This window comes from Spermophilus citellus, assembly GCF_964194105.1.
Source record: "Spermophilus citellus genome assembly, chromosome: 18".
In the NCBI taxonomy this organism is placed as follows: Eukaryota; Metazoa; Chordata; class Mammalia; order Rodentia; family Sciuridae; genus Spermophilus; species Spermophilus citellus.
This window is the reverse complement of record NC_138200.1, coordinates 60,127,093-60,147,258: the sequence shown is the minus strand read 5'-3', so window position 1 is coordinate 60,147,258 and position 20,166 is coordinate 60,127,093.

Genomic DNA, 20,166 nt, shown 5'->3' with positions numbered 1-20,166 from the left:
TAAAGGGTAAAAGAGAATCTATTCAAAGTAACTACAGCTGAAATAAATTATTAAATTGATGATATAAACTTTGACAGCAAAACATAAAATGTGAGGAGGAAAAGTAAAAGTGTACAGTTGTTAAATTGTCATCACCTTGAAGTCACTGACATATTGCATTTTATGTAGCTTCATGGTAACCACAAAGCAATCATCAACAGTAGATGCAGCAAACAAAATGAGATTCAAAGGATACCACTGCAGGAAGGCGCCAAGCCACAGAAGAAGACATCAAGAGACAGAAAAAAAAAAAAAAAGCATTCACGAAACCCAGAAAATTAATTACAAATTGGCAGTGATAAGTCCTCCTCCATAAAATTATTTTGAATGTAAATTATTTAAATTCACTTCTTAATTAAAAATACAGAGAAGATAAACGGATAAAAAAAATCCAACTACATGCTGCCTAGAAGACTTACCTCTCTTTTAAGAAGTCAAATGTACAAAATTACCACAGACCCACACCAAGACACATTATAAGGAGAATGACTAACAGTGAGAATAAAGATAAAATTTTAAAGGCTGTGAGAGAAAAAAATCAAATTACATATTGGGGGAAACCAATACGGATCTCAATTGATTTCTCAGCCCAGACCCTCAAAGCTAGGAGATCCTGGAATAACATATTTCAAGCTCTGAAAGAAAACAGATGTCAACTGAGAATTTTATATCCAGCAAAATTGTTTCAGATTTGAAGATGAAATTAAAACATTCCATGATAAACAAAAATTAAAAGAATTCACAATGAGAAAGCCTACACTACAGAGCATTCTCAACAAAATATTCCATGAGGATGAAGTGAAAAAAAAAAAAAAAAACAGTGAAAACCAGCGAAGGGAGAATCTACACTAAAGGGACATTCAACCCAATGAGAAACCAAGACAAATCAAACACCAGAAATAAATTTAAAATGACAGAGAATACAAATCATATCTCAATAATCACCTTGAATATCAACGACCTAAACTCATCAATCAAAAGACATAGACTGGCAGACTGGATTAAAAGGCAAGACCCAACAATATGCTGTTTGCAAGAGACTCACCTCATGGGCAAAGACATCCACAGGCTGAAGGTGAAAGGATGAGAAAAAACTTATCACCCATATGGATTGCTTAAACAAAAGGGGTTTCCATTCTCATTTCAGATAAAGTAGACTTCCAACCAAAGTTAATCAGAAAAGACAAAGAAGGACATTTCATGCTTCTTAAGGGAAGTATATATATAGGACATAACAGTTATAAACATTTATGCCCCAAACAATGGAGCATCTATGTACATCAAACAAATTCTTCTCAATTTCAAGAGTCAAATAGACTACAATACAATAATACTGGGTGATATTAACACACCTTTCTCACTATTGGACAGCTCTTCCAAACAAAAACTAAATAAGGAAACTACAGAACTAAATAATACAATCAATAATTTAGACTTAACAGACACATATAGAATATCTCATTCATCAACCAGAAAATATATATTCTTCTCAGCAGCACATGGCTCCTTTTCTAAAATAGATCATATCTTATGTCACAAAACAATTCTTAGCAAATACAAAAAACAGAAATAATACCCTGCATTCTATCAGACCACATGGAATGAAATTAGAAATCACCAATAAAATAAAAAATAGAAGCTATTGTAACAAATGGAGACTAAATAATACACAATTGAATGATAAATGGATAGTAGAAGAAATCAAGGATAAAATTTAAAATATTTTAGAGGTAAATGAGAAAACCGATACAACATATCAAAAATATCAGGGACACTATGAAGGCAGTACTAAGAGGAAATTTTATTGCATTGAGTGCATTCATTAAAAGAATAAAAAGCCAACAAATAAATGACCTAACACTACATCTCAAAGCTTTTAAAAAAGAAGAACAAATCAACACCAAAAGCAGTAGAAGACAAGAAATAATTAAAATCAGAGCTGAAATAAATGGAATCCAAACAAAAGAAACAATTGAAAAATCGGCAAAACAAAAAGTTGGTTCTTTGAAAAAATAAATAAAAGAGATAAAACCTTGGCCATGCTAATGAAAAGAAAAAGAGAGAAAACTCAAATTACTAAAATACAAGATGAAGAAGTAAATATCACAATGGTCATGTCTGAAATCCTGAAGATAATTAGAAACTACTTTGAAAATTTATACTCTAATAAAATAGAAAATATCAAAGATACCAACAAATGACCTAGAGACATATGACCTGCCCAAACTGAATGAGGAGGTCAGACATGATTTAAACAGATCAATTCAAGTAATGAAATAGAAAACATCATCAAAAGCCTACCAACCAAGAAAAGTCCAGGAACAGATGGATTCTCAGCCAAGTTCTACAAGACTTTCAAAGAAGAATTAATACCAATACTCCTCAAAGTATTCCATGAACTAGAAAAGGAGGGAGCCCTTCCAAACTCATTCTACGAGGCTAATATCACCCTAATACCAAAACCATACAATGACACATCAAGAAAAGAAAACTTCAGACCAATATCTCTAATGAACCTAGATGTAAAAATAATCAGTAAAATTCTGGCAAATTGCAAATAAAAACATATTTAAAAGATAGTGTGCTGTGATCAAGTGGTATTCATCCCAGGGATGCAGGGTTGGTTCAACATGCAGAAATCAATAAACATAATACATCATATTAATGGAGTTGGAGAATATCATGCTAAGCAAAATAAGCCAATCCCACAAAACTAAAGATCAGATGTTTTCTCTAATATGCAGATGCTAATTCACAATAAGGCAGTGTCTCTAGGGAAGAATAGCATTACATTAGATTAGGTAGAGGGAAACGATGGGAGGGGAGGAGAGGGGAGGGGATATGGAGATAGGAAAGATACTAGAATGAAAGAGACATTATTACTGTGTGTATATATGTGACTACATGACCTATATGATTCTGCAACATGTACACTCAAAAAAAAATAAAAAAATATATCCCATCTATGTATGATACATCAAAGTACATAAATGCATTCTACTGTCATGTATGACTTATTAAAAAAATTAAAAATTAAAAAAAGAAGTCATGAAGACCAAAAGTGATAGAAAAATATATTCCACATAAGTGAAAAACAAAAGACAACAGGGATAGCTATACTTATACCAAGAAAAATAGACATTAGGTCAAAAATTGTCAAAAAGGATAAAGTGGGAGATTATTTAGAGGTCAGAATAAAAAAATACAAATATGTATGCATTTGAGGTCAAGGGTCCTACGTATAAAGCAGATATTAAAAGATCTGATTGAGAGAGAGATTGGAGTGCAATGATATATATTGGGACTTCAACTTTCCATTTCCATCAATGGAAAGATGCTCCAGACAAAATTAATAAGGAAACGCTGGTTATACTGGACTTCAGACAAACAGACTTAACAGACATATACAGAGCATTCCAACAGAAAACACATTCTACTCCAGCACACATGGAACTTTCTCCAGAATAGGTCCCCATAACAAAACAAGCCTGAACAGATGTATCAGGATCAACATCATATCAATGATCTTTTCTAGTCATATTGGTATAAAAACTAGAAAATGATAACAGAAGAAATCTTGGAAGATTCACAAATATATGAAAATTAAACAACACACTCCTAAAACACGTTCACAACTTGATAAAGAATAAACAACACAATTCCAAACAACTAATGAGTCAAAGAAGAAATCAAAAGGGAAATTTAAAAATATCTTAAGACAAATGAAAACACAACATACCAAAATCCTGGGGGCAGGGGCAGCCAAAAGCATCTCTAAGAGGGAAATTTATAGCAATAAACACCTAAATCATAAAAGAAGATCTTAAATAAAAAACCTAACATTATACCTCAAGGTATGGGAAGGAAAATGAAACTCAAAGTTAAAAGGAAATAAATGGATCAGAGTATAAATAAATGAGATTGCTGCTAGGAAAATAGAAAAAAAATCAATGAAAAGAATTGGGTTTTGGCATGGGATTGTGGCTCAGAGGTAAAGCGCTTGCTTAGCATGTGTGAGGAACTAGGTTCGATTCTCAGCACCACATAAAAACAAAACAAAGGTATTGTATCCACCTATAACTAAAAACATAAATAATTTTTTTTTAAAAAAAGAGTTGGGTTTTTTTTGAAAAAATAAAAATCAACAAATACTTACCTAGACTAAAAAAAATGAGATACAAATCAAACAAATAGAATAAAAAATAAAAGAGACATTACAACTGATACCACAGACCTACAAAGGAACATAAAAAATAACTATCAAAAATTGTATGCCAACAGATTGGATAACTAAAAGAAATGGGTACATTCCTAGACACACACAATCCACCAAGACTGAATCATGAAGAAATAAAAAGTTTGAACAAATAATTAGTAAAGAAATTAAATCAATAATCTTTTTTTTTTTTTTAAAAATCTCCCTAAGGAAATTCTAGTACCTAAAGTCTTCATGGGTGCATTCCACCAAATGTCTAAAGAACTAATACTGATCCTCCTCAAATTCTTCTAAAAGAGTTGAAGATGAGGGAAAACTTCCAAATTCATTTTACAAGGCCAGAGTTTCCCTGATATGGAAGCCAGACAAGGACATTATGAGAAAATAAATTATAAGCCAATATCCCTGATAAACATAGATACAAAAGTCTCAACAAAACACTGGCAAATTAAATTCAACAGCACAGTGAAAGGATCCGTCACAATGGTCAAAAAGGATTTACCCCTTTGGGTACAAAATAGTCCAACCTTCATGAATCAGTAAGTGTGATACATCACATTAACAGAACAAAGGACAAAAATCATATCATCTCTATTAATACAGAAAAAAAAGCATTGGACAAAATTCCTTTTATGATTAAAAACCCAACAAATGAGATTTGGAAGGAATATGCTTCAACATAATAAAGTCCATATGGGACAATCCCACAACTAACACACATGCCAGCAAAATGTTGAGGGTTTTTCCTCTAAGATAATACTGAGGAACAATATTAAGACACCCAGTCTCACCACTTCTATCCAACACAGTATACAGTATATATATATATATATATATATATATATATATATATATCCCTTAAAGACTCTACCTGAAAAGTGTTAGAATAATAGCATCACTTTGTACCCATAAGTACATATAATTGGTCAATTTATAATAAAAATAAAAACAAATTAATGACTAACATATGCTATAACGTGTAGGAATTTTGAAAACAGACACAGTGAAAGAATCCAATCACAAAAGACCACATAATGAATCTTTGCTCCCCATGAAGTATCTGGAGTGGAGAAACCTATAGACTCAGGAAATAGATGAGTGATTTCATGGGGTCAAGTGCGGTCTAGGGGTCAGAGTAAAAACACGTGGAGGTTTTCTTTGGGTGGCAAAAATGTTCTGAAATTGATCATGGGGATGGTTTCCCATAGTTTTGAAGACCCCAGAGACGTTGTAATTGTAGATTGTGTATGGCAAGCCATGCCTCAATGAAGAAAAGAAAAACTCAAGAAGCGGAACATAAGCTAGAATCAGGAATCTCTGACATTTTTTCAACATGGTATATCAGAACTTTAAAAGGGTCTCAGGCCATCACTAGTATAGGGATTTTCAACCAGGGGCAGAAATCAGGATCACCTGAGAATCTTCTTATATATATATATTCCTGGGCTTCTGTAGATTCTGTAAATGCAAATGCCTCAAATGGGGTAAGAGCTTTCTTTTTATTGATTAAGCTTCCACAGGTAAATTTGGTGTGCAGTCAAGAGAGAACCACAGCCCTAAACTGAATGACTTCCACCCCAAGTTGTTGGCCTAGTCTAAGGTACAGGCTTGACTTTATGGGACCTCCATCCCATCCACTTCCTCTGGTCTCTGATACTTCTCAAAAACAATAAATTCAGCCAATTCCCAACAACAAATAATGGGCTCCAATATTCTGGTGACTGAGGAATATTATTCAAAGAAAGAGAGCTAAGACTTACTGTTTCTACTCCTTGCATTGATCAAGTAGATATAATGAAGTACACTAATTAATAAGTACATTTTCAAGTGCATTGGAAAGACAACCATGTCTGGGGTTTAGAATTTGCACTGATTCTCTGCACAAACTTGATTTATTCTCATACCCTCTGTGAGCCCTGACCTGTCATTCAATGGTGTGACCCTCAATAAGGAATATACATTGTAAAAACCTGGAGACAATGTATAAAACATACCCATGTCCCACCTACAGAGATTCTGATCCCATTGATTTGAGATAAACTGTAGGTTCCCCCATTTTATCCGAATATTCAACAGGACTGAAACCTTTGATTTAGACCCAACAACATCATAAATGAGTCATTTAAAGGCTCTTCCAAGCCTTTCAATCTTCTGTAATTTTATGATGGTTTCCATTCTCAATGAAAATCTAAGAATGACTTCAGCCTATTGTGTAAGTGACTAAAGCAATTTATTTATCAGCCCTGGGTGCGTTCAACAAGCAAAGATTGAAAACATCTGTGCTGAGTACTAGTTGCTATGGTGATATGGGACACAATGAGGATGGGGAAGTGGTCTTCAAGGAACTTTTTTTTTTTCAATAGTGGAGTTTGAACCTAGGGGCGCCTAACCACTGAACTCCATCCCCAGCCCTTTTTATTCTTTAGATACAGGGTCTTGCTAAATGACCCAGGCTGGGCTAGAACTTGCCATCCTCCTGCCTCAGCCTTCTGAGTCACTGAGATTGCAGGCATGCACCACTATGCCTGTCCTTAAGGAATTTCTTGTAGCAAACTCAAATTTGTAGATGTGTGCCACCATTGCTGCACTAAGAGCAAATGCCCTGAGTCCTTAGAGGTGGGTTTTGTGCAATGGTGCTATTGCAGTACAGGCCTCTTGATACACCAATACCTTATTTTCTTTCTCCTTCCCTAAGGACATCTAAATATTCGCATTGAACTTGGCAGAGCTGTCTACAATAAGAACTACTTGCACCAATTTTGAATGGTAAAGATCTTGGAGAAATGAGACATGGGCCTTCAATGTGTCCTGATCTACACACAGGACAATTACTGCTTAAATTCAAGACAGAATTGGCAAAAGTCAATGTTCTAAGTGTTATCCGTATCCTCCTGCCTGCTTTCCGGAAAGGATATCAGCTTTGTTGTCAAGTGTTGATATTCACCATTCAGCAAAGCCTTTGCTGCTGTGTTTGCTTTCATGTCTCTAGAGTATACACACTCCTCTCTGGAAATTGGGCTCTTGCATCGGAAAAAGAGAACACTGGAGCTCAAGAAGCAAGTGGGGCCACCCCCAAGTGTTTAATTTTCTTAAAGAGCTCTTATCTCCCCATGCCTAGTGATACCAGATGCCTGAGTCTTCCCTTGATGAAGTTATTTGGAACTCAACATCAGCTTGTCTTATCACTTTGGCCCATCCAAGTCATTTATTCTCTATTGTTGTTCTTCAAGAAAGAGTCACGGGGATGAGATTAGAAATTATAAAAGTGATAAAAGCAGAAAAACCTAATTCTACTCAAGTTATTTGATGACCTACTTTTATTTTTTTTAAATTGTGATCTACTTTTAAATAAAGATTAATTAACCTTTTGTCTAGTTCCCACCGTGAAAAATCTATGTTAAATTGAGGCCTCAATGTTCCCCATCTGTGAAAGGATGGATTGGCCAAATAATTTCTTTGCTTTTTATTTTTCTTTTTTTTTTTTCTTTAATGGTTATAGTAACCATTTAACCCCAGTTTTCCCTACAGAAATTTGTTTCCTACTAAACGTTATGTATAGATTTAGAATTTAAATGAAAAACGTATCACTTGGAGCCTTTTATTCTTTCCTAGGGGCTGTTTGGTACTTTACTTTTTATTGGTATTAGTTTGGGCCACTAAAAGAAAGTTGGGGAAGACGAGATGAGGGAAATGATATTAATTCATTGAGATATTCTATAAGTACCTGTTACTTGCCAAAACCTCACTTAGCATTAAAAACAGTAGATAAGATAGGGCCCTTTCTTTCACATGCTTCTTGGCAGAGAGACTCTGTGCTCTACAATCAAACGCATCTTTCTATGGGAGAATACATGGTAGGCATTGATGGCCAAGGGAGGCAGAAAAGAAAACTAGTTCTGTTTTACGCATTCAAAGAAGAGGCCACAAAGTTGGTGGCACTTGGAAGGATTCTGGAAAAATAAATGAGAGAATGCTAGATAGAGACAAGGACAATCAAGGCAAAAGGAACAGTAGGTTCAGACTTTAATGGTGGCAACTAGCCTCAAAAAAAAAATCCCCATGCTTTCTGACTGGTATTCATGCCCCATTGAAAGCATTCTCCATATTCTTTCATACGGAGAAGAAGAGTTGACCTGGGTAATCTATAACATATTGTCAAAATGATTGTGTGTGGCTTCCAAGGCTGGGCCATCAAAAACATGGTGGCTGAGCCAGTCACCATGTTGTGACGGTCTTCAAGTGCCCTCTGAGAAGCCCTGTGAAAAGAAGCTGAGGCCTCCCAACAACAAACCATGTGAGAAAGCCATCTACAAGCAGCTCCCCCAGCCCAGACAGCTGTCGCCCTGCCTCCTGGGAGACCCAAGCCGAATCCACACAACCACACTTCTGAATTCCTTTGCGGCAATAAATGCTCAACTCATCATCCCACCTATGCAACACCTAAAAACACTTATATTGGACATTAAATATATAATTTACCGTAACTTCGAAATAGTTATGATTTTAGAGTTCCATTCTCTTGGGGGAAAAATTAAGCGAGTGACCAACAATAATATTCATTATTAATATTATTGGTAATTAATTATATAATAAGCTCTTGATGGTGAGTTCCACCCTATTTGAAGGCACCTATGTCAATGTCATTGAAATATTTGTAGAACTGAAAACTTGGGGCTTAATGGGTGAATTTTGTTAGCCAGTATGCTTTGGGTTAATTTGTTTCACAGTGATGAATAGCTAATGTAGGTGACATCCGTGTTCACGTACATCATCATGCTCTGGGATAAGGGGGAATGGAGAAGGATGGGGTCTGAACGGAAAAGGATGAAGAGCAGACTGGGAAAGTTTTTCAGTCAGGATAGATCACACAGAAGAGAGCTTATTGCTGGTTTTGATGATCTAGTGCTGCAATCAGTTATGAGTTAGGAAGTATAGACATAGACGTGAGCATTCAAAAGAAAAGTGTAGGTAGATAAAATATCAGGCGTGTGTTGAGAGCCACCGCTGGTCAGAATGACGCCTGGCATTTGCCAGAGGCAATGTCTGAAAGGTGATGCCAGCGAACCATTGAGATGATGATTTGAGTTAAGCTATATATAATTGCTGTGATGCTGGATTGATTGTATTGTATATTTGACCTTTACTGTCAGGCAATGGGGCGGAGTTCTCGCGCTACTTTGGAGTTCTCGCGGGGATTCCCGGAGAGTTCCCATTGATTGGGGAAGTGCCAGAGGAGGGATTTCCGGTGTGGGGGTTTTCTGGAGGCGCGCATGGGTGGCGTTGGCGGAAAAGCGCGTGTGCAGTGCCGGTGAGAGTTGAAATAAAGTAGTTGCTGTTTGAACCTACAAGGCTTTGTGGCGGCTTGGTTATTCGTGCCCAGCCAGACTGCGGCAGGCATGGATAAGAGTGAATCATTTTCCACCAGACTCTCTATGCCCACGTTTATTAGAGGTTGAGGAGAACTACCCCCTTCCCTTTTCAAGACTCTCATCTGCTGCCTCCTTGAGAGAGGACATTCCTGCTCCTGTTCAAACAATCTTCAGGGATGGTGAGAATGCCACCAGTGGAGTCAGCCACTAGCATGTTGATTTGAAGAGCTCAATGGCTCCCTGAAATTCTAACAGACCCCTGGACTGGATTCTAGGCTCGTCTTCCCACTGTAGAAATGGTGACTAGAATTTTCAGAATCCATGTAAACTAGAAAGGGGCCCAAAATTCTGGTGCCTGCTAACAGTCTGCTCATTCTCTTGCGATGAGCATCATTTTTATCTTTTATCACATGAGTAATAAATTATTCTGATAGCCAACCCAGATTCCTTACTAACTCTAGTTGGGATCTGAGAAGAAAAGTGATGGAAACTTTTTACCACCACTTCTAGATCTGGCTTTACAAAATATCAGAGTCATCTGAGGAAAAGCTGAACCCATCTCAATATTTATTTGCAATTTTTTAAGAGATCTGAAAGAGCATTGGATTTGAAGATGTATATTGATCGGCAGTTTCATGAATGCTCTAGAAATTTCATACTGTAATGGATCCCATGCCATCTCACTCTGATGGAGGTGGAGGTGGCTTAAGGGTTGCAGTCCCAGGATGTCCAGAGTGGGGATGTGGTCACAGTTAATCAAGACTTGGCTCAGAGCAAGCCCTGGTAGAGGCAGCATGAGAAGTGATCCAGTTTGTGTAAATCCCTTGCCTTTCCAGCCCAAGGTTACAGCACTTGGAAAACATCGAAGCCTGTTAAGTGATTTGGATGTCTGAACAGTTGCTTAATCAGTAGTTTCAATCATCTGGGTTTTTAATAACTTTTAATCATTCAGTGTATTATATGATCCCCGTTGGTCCTGCCAAGACAATTTCAAGGGAGAGGAAGCAGTAATGGAGGCAAGATTATGAACTGGAAGTTCACCTTGTAACTGGCTTTACATTTAACACTCAAGTTTAAAGTCCTCTTTAGGTTGGCCTTATGCTGGTCTTGGTCATGCACTTGATCTTTGAAGACTTAGTTTGAAACATATCACAGGAAGCCCCAAAATTTTCAGAAGCGTGATGTAGTGAAAAATGGGACTTTAAAGTTAGACCGACTCACTTTCAAATTGTGGCTTTGTTGGGACATCTAGATTACATGTGGCAAGGAACAGTTACCTGAGAACTCCCAGTTTCAGTGCCTTCAGGTGTCACCTTGGATTCTCATCATTGTGGCAATGGCCATTTCTGCCCGACAGGTCATCTTTGCTTTAGTGGCCTCTGGTGAGTTGGCTGATACTATCTCAGATCTGCATCATGGCCTTTGATTCTCCCTGCCAAATCCCAGATCCTCATCTCAGTCTGAAGGATTTCCCTCCCAAAATTTGGCTCCTCCCACTTTTACCTTTCCAGAGCAGTGTCCCCTACATAATGAACCCTTGGCACCACTAACTCCTCTTGAGCCTCTGCTTCTGAAGGATCCATCTGACACAGTAAGTGACTTAAACTCCATGAAATTCAATTGTTTCTCTTTCAAATTACACTGCTACCATAGACCTCAGAATTTGAAGAGGTTCAATGAGGTAAAATATCTAAACTTTACTATTGGTTCATGGTAGATCATCAAATCTATTCTTTTTTTTTTTTTAATTTCACACAGCTCCTAAGCAGAACCTTTTTCCTCCCAATGGTGTGTTAAAGTCAGATATATTCCTTATGCTCATTTACAAACTATGACATGCCCAGAAAAAAAATGTTTGCCCACATGAACAGGAAGGAGGGATCTTGAACACAATCAGAGATGCATGAGCATCTGTGAGCACCTCAGGGTGGGCACCTTGGGTTTTCTCGGTTTTATTAAAAATGTGAATTCAGGGTGTTAGGGGAGCACAGTGCAGGAACATCTAGGCTGTGGGTGTTAAGAATAACCAACTGGGAAGAGAGTCTGGGAGAATGAGTTTAAGTTCACCAAGAAAAAGAAGAAGGTTGCTATCACAAGAAGAGCTTTGCCGAGTCTCAAAGACACCAGAGAACAAAGTGCAGCCAGACCTTGTTCAAGGCCAACATGGTCCATAGATATTACAAAGTAGAGGTGGAGGTGGTGTAATGGCAAGGATTTCTGCCCCCCTTTCGACAGAAAGGAAGCTGAGCGGGTCCCAGAGGAGTAGAATGGCTGGCCCAAGGTCACAGAGTGGTGGAGAGAGAGAGAACCAGAGACGCAGCCCATCTTTGGTGTTTCTCTGCCTGCAAGTGTTTGGCTTCCCACAAGGGCAACTGAGGTGACTCAGATAAGCCCCAAACCAAGTCTTAATTAGCTGATTGCCTCGTGGAGCAAGACAGGGGTGAAGTGAACCACCTCAAAATCAATGATAGAGGCTTTTTCTGGGGAGAGATTCTCTGGGCTCGATAGTTCAGGAATCTGAGCACACTTTTGGAGACACAGAAGCCAATGTACATTCAGACCAATCAGTTCCCCCCAAATCAACTACGCTTAGGAGATATTAAGGCCTGACAGAATCCCCAAAGAAAGAGCAAGGTTTACCCTCAATCTTTACCCTAAAGCTGATTCCAGTGCCTTAATCTAAGCTACTGTGTCTGGCCCTATTTGCAGGCCCAGGTCTGGTTCTCATTGCTTTTGTGGACTGAAGTCAAATCCTTCATATAATTTAAATTAGAATTTGTGTCAATGACATTTCTTTGTTCTATTATTTTTAAAAGACAGAAAACACTCAAATCCTTATAATCTGGACTACTGATTTAGTGGACACAGGCTGTCCCAATAATTGAAGAGAGCATGATCCCAAAGAATGGAAGCAACATTGACACACCAGAGGTGAGGTGAAGTCCCCTTTTAAAAAGCCAGACAGACTCAAGCTGCCCCTGTCCCCTGCTAGTGTTTGTGGCTGCAGGGAGGCTAATGCACACCATACAGGATCAGATGACACTTCAGGAGGCTGCAGTGACAGACCATAGGACCACTGGGTTATCTAGAAAGACACCACACCTCATGCTGGACAAGAACACGGAGCCCCCAGTCAAGGCCAACTCTCTAGATGGAGAAATGCAAGATTTGATTGGACAGACGGCTTGCTCCAAATCAAGGTCAAGTTCACAGCACGATCAGACCCTCATCTCAGTCTGAAGGATTTCCCTCCCAAAATTTGGCTCCTCCCACTTTTACCTTTCCAGAGCAGTGTCCCCTACACAATGCATTAGAATCTGATTTCCAGACCACCACTCTCATTTGGCTCAGTGACTCAAAAGACAATGAAAGGCTTCTAAGTTTTTCTTTCTATTTAGGTGAGCCACATGGCTCTGGGCAACTAGATCAGTCAGTTGCCTATGCCACGTGGCTTAGTATTGATCAGTGGCTGCTATCCACCAGGAGAGCATCTTCTCTTGTACATGATCATTTAAGTATAAAGGGAAACATGGGATGCAGGTGATGTGAATAGGAAGGAAAAACTGTCAAAGTTGAAAAGACTTCTAGGAGATCACCTTGCTCAGTATGTTCCAAAGAATAACCCATGGGAACATGATTCACTGTTATGGAAGGGAAAAGATCCTGTTGTCAGAGTGGAGAAAGGGGATCCAAGGAGTGGGTGCGGAGGAGGGAAGAGTTCATACTGGGATTGAAATGGAGAAAACTATGTTATATGTACTTACGAATATGTCTAAATGAACCCCACTGTTATGTATAATTATAATACACTAAAAAAAATATTCTGTGGTCAAATTGCATTGGGAAACATTGGTATAATCCAAATCCAAAAGATTCTTGACTGCAGAAGTCCTCAGGGTCATTGCTATGATAATATACCTTAAGAAATGTACTAGGAGAAGAACAAAAGATGCAAATTTTCCAGGAGGAACCCCTTTTATCCTAAAGATAATCTCTTAGGATGAATATTTCTTGAAATATGATCTTAAAATGATATTTTTTTCCAAAATTAGACAAGAAAAAAAAACTTAGAAAAGTGACATTCCCCAGATCAAAGGACTCATCTGTGATAGGCCTCAAATCCAGAAGTTCAGACAATAACCACAAAACCAAATCCCTTTCTTGCTGTCTAACCCTAATACTGTGTCTCTGATGGACTTATATCAATAGGCAGTAATGTGGAGACTAATAAATAATAGCTAAGTGCTTTACCTACGTTATCCTCCATGGTTTTAGTTGAGATCCTAAGGAGATACTTCATTACCTGTTTTACAGGTGAGGAAATGGAATCTTAATACAGTTGCCATTTGATTTTGGTCCAGTTGTAGTGCTAGGGAAAAGAATGAGTTAACAGAATGATGGAGGAGAAGGCATTTCCAACCATAGATATAAATGACTACCCCCAACACTTCCCGGAAAAGAGGAAGCTATGGGGTTCCAGGGGGTGGAAAGCAGCATTATGGGTTCTGTGACCACAGCAGGTATGCCTCCAGCAAACCTGATCCGCAAGTCAACTCTGCCACTCCACCCCAGATCCAACACCTCCAGGGCCCAGTCCCGTGGCCAACACAGTTCATGCACAGACTGGGACACCCATGCTGATCTTGCAACACATGCGCTTTGTGGGACTCCCCGATTAAAGCCTGAGCAGTCCCACCCTGGTCATAAGGAAGGCATTAGCTCAGCCCTCCCGCACTTCCATTGTCTCTGAAATGTTGCTCAAGTCTTTTCTGAATGTCACAGAAATCCCATCTCTTGGGATTTCACATTGTTTTGCCATCCTTGCCTTTAATCTGTGCCTGTCCCACAACAGAAGAACTTCAAACCTTGAGGTTGGAAGTCGCAGGAGCAAACCCTAGCTCTGGACTGCATGTGCCATGTGACCTTGACAGTGACCTTGACAAACTGTGTCCCCACATGATAAGAGAATCATCACTATGATCGTTATTTCAGGGTCTATTATTGGCCTTATCTAACGAGGTTGGCTTTAAATGTCACAACAAGCCATTGGAGCAGCTCTCGAGATTGAACACATTTTGTAAATAAGAAAAAGTGGCCCAGAGAGACTAAACTAGTTCTTCATTTTTATGACCTTCAGTGGATAGCAGAACCAGAGTTTGACCACAAGTTGCCCCAGCCCACCGAACAACCACTGGATAAAGTAACACTTTTGAAGTGCCATGAATCATATGTGTATGTGTGTGAATGAGCTCTCCTTTGGTGTCACAAGCCTGGGACACTTGTGTCATCCCTATTAGAAAATGAAGAGACTGAATCTCAGAGATTTAAAACCCTATGCACTCTCTCTCCCAGCAAATGACTGGGACAGATAGAATTGGAGCCAAAAGCTCTGTGTCTGTAAAACGAGAGCTCTCAACTCTATGATTCTGATATTTCCAAACCACAGTTTCCTTGTTTGCAAATGCAGGTAATAATAATCTCTCCCTCTCAATGACTACACTGGGGATCAAAGATCATGGTATGTGACAGGTCTCATCAACCATGAGCCTGATAACAGTGGCCTCTTCTCATTTTTGTCTATGCAAACCCACAAATGAGGAGTCTCTGGCAGGGGGCCATCTGCTGACTGGGTGTATGTGCTGGCTGGACACTGGATTCGCTCACCTAATTTTTTAGGGCCTTGTAAAAGGTTTGAGGTAATTTGTCTTTGTTAGTGAAAGATTTAGTGATGAATTCACCCTCCAGTCTAATTAGCTCCAGGCCTGCCTGTCCCTGAGGGGAATCCTTCCTATCTTAGCAAAATATATGCAACCTGAAGCTCGGGGGCATGTCATGTTACAGAGTTCAGCTCATCTAACACACAATGAATCGAACCAACAACCCCTTATCTCTGCCACCTAGAAGAGTCTCCACTCCTCCACAGCAAAACAAAAGAGTTGTTTGTGCCAGAATTGAGACCGATGGTAGTGAATTCCAACTAATAATGCTTAAGAGCTGCCGGATCCCTGATTGGTGTTTCTACGGTTGCTTCTCTGGCTTGAAGAGACAAAGGGGTGTACTTAGGTAGTGGAAGAGACTCCTGAGCTCCCTGTGGCTTCCTGAACATGTCTCTGCTTGACTTTCAAAAGACTTTCTGAACATAAAGGCAAGGTAGTTGCCAGCTCACCTCAAAGTGACAGAAGGATTTGCTCAAAGGAGTTTCAGCTTTCATTTTAAATCATGCCTTGTTCCTGCCCACGGAGCATCCAAAACTGGGAGGAAATGTTCACTACCCCTCCCCAGCGGCTTAGATCATTTGGCAATCACGTGACCTTGGGCAATCGAAATGACCTCCATCCTGGTTTTGCCAAAAAGTTGATGGCTGTTTCAGTTCTCCCTCTCTTTGGCTGTTCAGCAATTAAATGTCCTTTCCCTACTGACCAAAGATAAACAGGGGAAAGAAAAGAAAACCCTCTGGAAATCCAGCTGCCAGCGGATCAAGTGTTGGCTTAGCTGGCTTCTGCCTTTGTGTGCCGAAGTCCCAACACTGTCCCAGGGATCCTCAGAGTCACACAAATAGAGTCCTTGCAGCCTCTGAAGGAAACAGGATTCTCCTTCACTCCCACTGAAGCTGCATCTCCAACACAGGAGGCAGGACTCAAAGACGAAAGAACCAAGAGAGGCCGTAAGCACCAATTATTAAGGTTCTTTACCAAATCCACAGGAATAAAATGATCTGGAGGCTACTTTATGCTGGTCCTAGGAAATGACATTCAGAGTCACGAAAAAAAAATTGTTTTTCTAAATCCCTCGATTAAATGTTCTCTCCCTGGACTCTTAATCATACAAGCCCCTTCATGATCTTGTGCTCATCTGCCTAAGATCAATATTTATTGCTCACCCCGTAGACAAGCCAACACATTGTGGGACATAGGTAGGTATGAGGTTCTCCCCTGCCGTGTCTTTTCCCGTGATTTCTTCCCTGATTTTCTGACACACAACACTGTGTCTCTGATCAGAGGAGACACACCCCCATTTCCCCTGACATGTTGTGCCCAGCCCGCTCTGCTCTCCTTAGCAAAACACTCCCCTTGACATGTCACTTCTCTGGTCTTTCATGGGCTCTCATTTTTTTTTTTTTTCCTGAACAACTGGGTTGATCAAAAGAGGGAGCTACTTCTTCATTGTTCAAATCTTGGCTAGCTTAGACTCGCCTGGGCCCGTGGAAGGTGGGTGATGAAGTGACACTACGTGAGTCCTACCACCCAGGCCCTCAGGTCCCTTCAAACACCTTCCTTTGCCATCTTAAAGTGCTCGCCTGAGACTGGATAAAGAAGCCACGCCTTTCCCAAGGAGGAGAGATCTGGGTGGAGGAGAACCAAGGTGTCTCAGGGGATACCAACTCCAGAAACACGAGGCCATCTGGACCACCCACCTCGGCTGCGCTCAGAGATGGCAGCAGTCCCATTGGCGCTCGCAGAAAATCAGGAGGAGAACCGCCTGGCTGAGCCCAGCCCAAGCCACAAGCCTGAGTCATAGCCATGGTTTTCAGCCACACCATGAGTGGTTTGCTAGGCAGCCACACGATAGACTGCAGATACAATAAGACCCTTTGGTGTTTCGGAAAGGCCTCAAATGCATAGGAAATCACAGTTACCCCCTCAGTGTTTAGGAAGGTAGATTGTTCCTATGGGAAAATCCGTTCTCCTACCCTCTTTATCCAACCAACTCCTATTCACTATTATTAAAATTTGTAGGAGGACATCCATGTGGACTCGGCTCCTGCAATAGTCTCAACAGACCAAACCCAACAGACCAAATTATAGTGGCTGAGGCTTCGTGAACGGCAGGAGACTCTGAAACCAATTAAGCTATTCCCAGTTAGGTTGCCTCTACCTCTCTGTAAATGCTCTCGGATCCTGTTGATGGTGGGAGTTCTCAGAAGCTGCTCTGGTTCTGAGACCTACACATTTCCTGAATTATTATTATTCTTTTTTTTTTTTTTTACATCTACTAAATGTAATTGGTTTGAGGAAATTTTCCTTTTTTAACGCCATCCAGGTATCAAATTAGACAAGCTTTCTCTGGGAATACTTCTCTGACTCTCCCGAGAGGGATTAGGTGCCATCTTTGGGCTCCTTGGCAGCCTGCTCTTTTACCTTTATGTATAACGTGTCTCACACCACGTGGTTGTGATGCCTGTTTCCCTGCCAGTCTCAAGCCTCCAGAAGGCAGGGACAGAGCTCAGGTGTTCTCAGCACCCAGGTTAGCACATGTCACATGGAAAATAATTTCTGTTTATGTATGTTGTCAGTTCATCAAATGTCTGTCTCTCCTCTCCTCAGGACACTTATGTGACTATGGGATGGTACCTTGGTGTTTCTCCTGAGTGAGGTACACTCTGCCTCTGTGTCTAACTTGTATTCATAAGCCTGTATCTGCATATTAAAATGCAGGTATGATACTCTCCTTACATTATCTCTTCTTTAGCCCACAGTACAGGAAGTGGCTGAGGGCCCTGGGGATGTCTGTCCCAGAGTAGTAACTGACCCACCCCGTCTTTCTTCTGACAATTTTCCAGTTGCCAGAACACTTCTGCAAAATGTGATGATGAAAATTTAGTACCGTCAGGAGGGGTCTGACCAAGGTAGAGAAAAATCACTACCTCCATGACTTAGAACTTAGTTCTTTGATTAATACTTAGAGTGATCAATTCTCAGGTTGATTCCTTATTGAAACTCATCATGATTTACTGAACAGCTTCATTTTGCTGATTTATAATGGCCTTGCAGCCTGCAAAGGCCTTATATGAAAAGGAATCCTGAGCCAACATTCACTCCAATCTCACCTCACCTTGATAATGTGTAGGCAAAAAGCACAACAACTTTATTCAGCCAAAATTTATATAATAATTGAGCATTTTAGTACTATTGTGACTACAAACAACAAAAACAAAACCCAATGCAGTGCTCCTGAAAAGTCACATTAAGCCAGAAATCTACATTACAGTTCATTTAACTAGGACTTGCTTGGTTAGAAAAGTTTCCATTCAGCACTGGGGTAAATTATTTAATTCAATGGTGTTCTAGTTGGAAAAAGAAAAACAATTACAAGTGACACTAAATTCCTTTCAAAGAAATGAATATTCTCTTGTTGTCTGAGTGTCAGAGGGGAAGCTGGGGCCGTAGAAAGAACAGAGGGTTTGGAATCAAACAACTATGGATTAGATCTCTTTTTCATTGATAATGCAGTTAGTTGTATGACAAGAAGTGACACTGAAAATCAGGGACTAAAGTGTAAGGAGGAGATAAAGAACACAGTTACTTCTCTGATGGCATGAAACTATGTATCTATATAGCTGTCACTAGGAGTCACCTCATTTGATATGCATATCATGGCCACAGTGCCGGGCACATAGAAGCAAGCATGCAATTAGTCCTAGTTCATTATTTAGTTGTTGTTTCCTAATGGGTACAACTTCTGCCTCACTTGTACCCTGGGTGATCTGCCTCTGAAACATGCATTTAATGTTGAACATTTCCTGTGATGGCTGAAATGTAAAAAAGGGGGTTCAGTTCTGTCTGAGCCTTAAAATTCAGTGTCTCGGTATCCTTGTCTAGATTTGGAAATCTTGTGTGGGACACTGTGATGTGCATCTGTGGACCAGTGCTGCCAATGCAGAAAAGCACAGAGACTTGAAAATGTTCCTAGAAGGGGATCCGCTGATTCTCCACCCTGTGGTGGAGCCTTAGCGTCCCCTGCTGTTCAGTAAGCATATTCCATACAGTCCTGAGGTGTTCACGGTGGGTTGGCGCATCTTTAGGTAGATGCTGCCATCTCCTGGGTATAATCACATGCAGCGAACCTCCAGAGTGCTCAGTGCTGTACCCTGGAGCCACAAAGGCTGGCCTGTGTCACCTGAATCTCCAGAGTCAGCTTTTGGATATTGTGAACACTCAAAGGAAAAGCCAGGTCTTGGCAGAGCCTCTCATCACTTCAAAACATCATCCGGGCCCATCCTCTGACAAAATCCCTTCCTTTGTTCTTAAAAACTCCCCTGTGCTAGGAATTTTCTTTCTGGTCTTTAAAGTCCCTTTATGAGGTGCACTTAATTCTGAAGCATCAACATTATGAAAAGATGTCATTTGGGGGGAGGGCAATGAGGCAACTTTATCAGAAAATAATTTGTAAATGTCATTCACACAATGAAAGGATTATGCATGTATTCTAAAGTAGTATCTATTATCTCATTTACTTTTTGACCTCATAGAAACTATGAAATGGAAGCCTCTTCAAAGCTGTTAGAATCTTTTCACTCTGCATTACCCAGTACAAAAACCAGAGAAGAGCACAATCCAAAAAAGAAAGCTTCAGGCCAGTATCCCTGATGAACATAGATGCAAAGCTCCTCAGTAAAACACTAGCAATCTGAAGCCAATAGAACATTAACCAGATTATTCACCATGACCAAGTCAGATTTATCCAGGATTGCAAAGTGAGTTCTACATATTCAGATCGATAAATATGAGGCACTATATCACCAGGATTGTTTTAGTCAGCTTT